This window comes from Camellia sinensis, chromosome 9 (assembly GCF_055761805.1).
Source record: "Camellia sinensis isolate YWXY chromosome 9, ASM5576180v1, whole genome shotgun sequence".
NCBI classification, from domain to species: domain Eukaryota; kingdom Viridiplantae; phylum Streptophyta; class Magnoliopsida; order Ericales; family Theaceae; genus Camellia; species Camellia sinensis.
Genome location: NC_138969.1, coordinates 106,731,903 through 106,737,769, shown reverse-complemented (window position 1 = coordinate 106,737,769; position 5,867 = coordinate 106,731,903). Strand labels below are relative to the sequence as shown.

Genomic DNA, 5,867 nt, shown 5'->3' with positions numbered 1-5,867 from the left:
CACACATTGACAACATTCTATATAGAAATTTTGTTAAAATATTGTGATTTTATAATAAGACCTACCTAAAAATGGTGTGAAACCTTGCATGCATGGGGGGAATTCAAAGTTATATACGCATATGGATTACAAATCTTAACCAAACCAAACCCATTATTAGTGATGGAGAAACTATACAGACATCAAATCCACACCCCCAAATAGATTGGACAAACTTTCATTGGCCTGTTTATCAATTCATTTCTCTCATTGTTTTCTTTGATCAATTCATTCTTTCTTCTTCTTCTTCTCTCTCTCTCTCTCATATTTCCTCTAGGGTTTTTCCAAGGCGGCAGCGGTCATTATCTTGACTGTGGAAAGAGGAGAGGTAGAGGAGAGAAAAGAAAGATTAAAAGGAAGTAGCAATGGTTAACCCACATTTCTTGAACCAGACAGATGCAACCCCATTTTGGGGTCTTAGAGCAGGTGAAACCTACCAATGTTATGATATAAAAATACTGACGGGCAACCACACGGGTATCTGGCAAGAACAAGACCCTGTATCGCATTCCCTTCCCATCTTCATCATGCAACTCATCATCATTACTTCTCTTACCCGCTTACTCATCTTCATCCTCAGACCCTTCCGTCAACCCAGGATTGTACCCGAGGTCATTGTGAGTTCACTACAAAAAAGGTTTCCATAGTTGCTACAAACTTCCCCTATATTTTTAGACCTTGCCATGCTTTGCTAATAACAATTTTGAAAAGAATTTACAGTCACATTCGATTTGTAACTAAAGACAACCTTGAGAATATCTTCCATAACCTTTTTACCAAAATATCCAAAACATATACAGTGTTGACAACATGAAAATATTGCATTATTCTAAATAGGACTCGCACTTTACCATAATGAATGCAATGTTGCTGCCACACTAGGATACTTTGTTTTTTGAAAAATTTCTAGATATTTATATTACTGTTTGATCTGAAAAAAATAGTAGGAGGAGGAGTTAAAACAGTGCATTTGCACACACTTTTGGTTATTTTATTTATTTATTTATGTTTGTAGGCTGGTGCCTTGATGAGTCCATCTATTATGGGGAGGATAAGCAGAAATTGTGCATTTTTTAAAGCTGCTTTCTCTGTATCTGGTGTGATGACCTTAGAGACAATGGGAAACATAGGTCTCATCTACTTTTTGTTCCTCCTTGGGTTGGAGATAGACTTAACCACAATTTCACAAGTCGGAAGGCAGGCCTTTATCTTTGCCCTTACTGGAACTATTGTTCCCTTCGCCATTGGTGTGGCCTTGTATTACCTTTTCCTTCCAGAGCTTGAAAACGTGTTCCAATTGGGATGCATTGTTTGGGGTGTTTCTCTGACTGTCACAGGCTTACCTGTCATTGCTCAAATCCTCACAAAGCTGAAGCTTCTCTATACTGATATTGGAAAAACAGCTATGTCCTCAGCTCTTGTCAATGAGATGTTTTCATGGATTCTTCTAACAGTGGTGGTGGCACTAGGCAATAGTGAGGACAAATACCTCTTGGTATTGCTAGGAACGATTGGTTTTGTGTTATTTTGTACTTTTGCTATCCGCCCAATCATCATATGGAAACTTAGCCAGTCCCAAAAAGGAGGATACCACAATGACGAGACTATTTGTGTCATTCTCGTCATGGTATTGGCATGTGGGTTAACCACAGATCTGTTGGGAACCAACTCTCTAGTTGGTGCATTTGTGTTCGGACTTATTATACCGAGTGGATTGCTTGGTCCGAGATTTGTGGAGGTGTTTCGGGGTTTTGTGGAGGATTTTTTGATGCCGGTGTTCTTTGCGATTAGTGGGTTCCGAACCAATTTTGATTCTATTGGGAGAAGTTCGACCTGGTACTTGGTTGGGTTAACTATGACTTTTGCTTGCCTGTGCAAGGTTGTAAGCACTCTTGCCATATCCTTCTTCTTTGGCATGCCGCTTAGGGATGGGATGGCTCTTGGAGTACTGATGAATACCAAAGGCCTTTTGGCTCTTATAGTTATCAACTATGGGCGTGACCGTATGGTAAGTACTTTATTTTTTTATTTTTTTTTCTTACCATAAGTTATCTCTGTCACTTCCTAGTAGAAACATTATGTACTCAAAAAATGTAAATGTAAGGGATTTACGTATAAGTTCTAATAAGTGTATAGTTTAACAAGTCCTATGATAATTAAAGTCACTTTTCATCAAATACCATAAAAAAACATTACTAGTTGTTACTTTTCAGTGACAGCACTACAACAAAAACATACTTTAGTGGCATTACATTAGTGGCATATTTTTAGAAAGTGTCACAAAAAATGATATTTAGTGGCACGTTTTTTAAAAATGCCACAAAACAACAAACATAAAAAGCTCTAGTGACATTTCAATGAACAAGTGTCACAAAACTACAACAAAAACATACTTTAATGCAGCTTGAAAATTTTGTCACACAAAATGTCATTAATTATAAATTTTAGCGACAATTTCGTCACAAAAAAATCACTAATTGTAAATTTTTAACTTTCAGCGACAATTTGAAACTCGTCATAGAAAAATATCACTAATTGTAAATTTTAAAAAAATTTATAAAAATCGTAACAAAAAAAGTCACACATTGTCAATTTTTAGTGACATGCAAAAGATTGTCACAAAAAATTATTTTTAACGACAATTTTTTTGGGAATTATTTTCAATAGGACTTGATGGGAATTAAGTCCAACTATTATGACTTATTAGTAGTTTACCCAAAAACGTATATATATATACATAATTTAAATTCAAATTTTGACACATTTTAAATTACATTTTATTCCTCATTACAGTTTAATATGTTATGAATTTGTTGGAGAGTTCTATATCTTTATTATGTGCATATCTGGATTGTTCTAGTTAATCAAACCAGATTAATATCCCCTTCATTAGAAGCTTGAAATGAAGTTTTATATTTCAATATATATGCAACTTATGAACACATCATTAAAATTTAAAATTCATAGTTTGTAATTAACATATCTATCACATACGTTCAGTTCAGTATGATTTATGCATATATAGATTGTACATGTGAAATTAATGTAGTTATGTTACTGAGTGAGTGCAGGTGTTGGAAGACGAAGCATTTACTGTGATGATGATTTCAATTCTGTTGATGACAATGGCGACACAACCCATCATGAGCATCCTTTACAAGCCCACAAAGCGTTTCTTGTACAACAAGCACAGGGCCATCCAAACACTCAAACCAGATGCAGAGCTCCGAATAGTAGTATGTCTCCACGAGTCTCACTCTGTTTCCGGTGTCATCAACATCCTCCAAGCTTCTAACCCTTCCAGGAGGTCCCCTATCACCGTCTTTGCCCTCCAACTCGTCCAACTCACCGGACACACCACTGCCTTGCTCATTGTCCATGGCCCAACCCGCTCCAATTCCCAAAAGAACAACAGCTATGAAAATGCTATTGCTGCTCGTATCCTTGATGGCTTCGAGAGGTTAGAGGAACAACACAGTGGTGTCTCAGTCCAGCCAATGACAGTCGTGTCCTCTTACACCACCATGCATGAAGATATCTGCAGCATCGCGAAGGACAAAGGCGCTACCCTCATCATCCTTCCTTTTCACCAACGCCTCACTATCCATAACAAAATGGAAGACATACACCATGCTTACAAAGATGTCAACGACGATGTCTTGCTCAATAGCCCTTGTTCTGTTGGTATATTGGTTGACCGCGGCTTCGGGTCTCTCACAGAGATCGATGCTGAAGCCATGACGCGACATATCGCCATGCTCTACATTGGAGGCCCCGATGATAGAGAGGCCTTATGTTATGCTCGAAAGATGGCAGGGCATCCAAACATTACCCTAACTGTTGTTAGATTTGTAGAGAGTAAACATGATGTGGGTTTAAAGCTTGCGGACTTCATAGAGGACACCGATGATGATGATGAGGACAAGGACGAGGATAATGAAAAAGATGACAATGAGGACAAGGACAAGGACAAGAAGGTTTCGATCACCGAAACCATAGATGTTGACGCTGAAATGCGGTTGGATGAAAGTTTCATCAGCGAATTCAGGCACAGGACAACAGGTGACAGATCAATTATGTATTTGGAAAAGGAAGTAAGTAATGGGTCAGAAACAGTGCAGACCATAAAATTAGTGAGTCAAGGTTATGATCTTTTTGTAGTAGGAAGAAGGGCAGGGTTCTCGTCCTGGTTGACGGAGGGGCTAGATTTATGGAGCGAGTGCCCGGAGCTAGGGACTATAGGGGATCTTTTGGTGACATCGGACTTTTCATCCAATGTTTCGGTTTTGGTGGTGAAACAATATGTCGGAGCAAGACTTGTGGAAGAAGGGTTAGGGACCTCGGGATTAATAAATCCCCAAACAAGTGTGAGTAGTTTTGAACCGATTTCCATGTACAGAGACATGGATGGAGCTCACTGAGATTAATTGTACAAGTTATTCCATGCCTCAGGTGTTGGAATCTCCGAAGTTTTAATTGGTGATTGATAAAATGGTGGCAGTCTTGATTTTTTTGTTCGGAGCACAGGAAATAGCATAGCACGGGCTATGTGTTTGGTGATTGCTTGGTAGTATGAATCACATGGTGCTCCTTAAGTACCAAATAATTTTCCTATTCGTTAATGCTCTCAAGCAAGACCATGGGTCTAATAAGTATGGATCCAGGTACAGATACACGATACGATACAGGTATGACACGGATACATCGATACGTTCATTTTAAAAAATACAGAATACGACACGTGGAAGACACGCATAAAATATAATTTTATATATTTATTATATTATATATATATATATATATGAATATATTATTCAAAAATAATAAAAAAATACAATATGAGACTAAGTCTTATAAATTTATATTGTTTTTTGTTTTATTATTATATCTTAAATTGTTTTATTCAAACTTATAATTAGTTACACTTGTCTCTAATCTGTTTTTAAACGATAAACATGTGTGTCCTTCAACTATTCAGAGTGTCCGAGTCTTTAAAAAAAAAAAAAATAAGACACATTTTGAAGAGCGTCGAACACGTGTCGGGAAAGTGTCCAAAAAGTGTTAGTGTCCGATACGGACACGATACGAATACGTCACGTTCTTATAAGTGTCCGCACTTCTTAGCCACGAGTTGTCCCCAACTTATTATTGTTATTATATTTTGGTTTTAAACCATGTGATTATCTACTTTTGTGTTACCATTTAGAGACAAATGGACTAGTATCACATATTGAATAATATAAAATATTATTCCAATACCATCAAATAATTTATTATCAAATGGGTTTACGTTTTTGCTCTTCGTTTGGGTGAACTTAATTCAAACAATTATTGCATTAATGGAGACATGATGTAGGGTTTCTACTTTGAATAAACTCATAATTGAAACAATTAACATGATTACACATTTTTAGATTAGAAACAAAATTTCTCTAAACTAGGAGGAATGTGCTTGTTTTGATTATTTAATAGTACCATCACAAAGGGAGAAGATTGTTACACATTATGGAAAATCATAAACAAATATCAAAATGATGTGATAATAGCTTTCTTCTTTTCTTTTTATTTATTTTTCATATAAGGCAAGTCTTTATTTTTAGGACAATGTTATATAGATAAAATTTGTATTCAAAATATTTTATAAAATCATGGATCCACATTCTCTGCATTTTATAGATGGAATGAAGGTTTCTATTTCATGATTGTGGGATCTCTTACCGGAAAGGGGGAGCTCCCTAAGCTCCTTCATAGTTAAAAACCCTCTCGGCCTTGCTCACAAGTGTGCAATGTGAGGCAAATGAGGGTTCGAATCTAGCAAGTCCATAGAA

General features: G+C 36.6%; 1 pseudogene; it reads left to right on the top strand.

The window, feature by feature from the left end:
- The first annotated feature begins 404 nt into the window (after positions 1 to 404).
- Positions 405 to 4,460, top strand: LOC114257578 (cation/H(+) antiporter 15 pseudogene; annotated as a pseudogene).
- Positions 4,461 to 5,867: the final 1,407 nt, after the last annotated feature.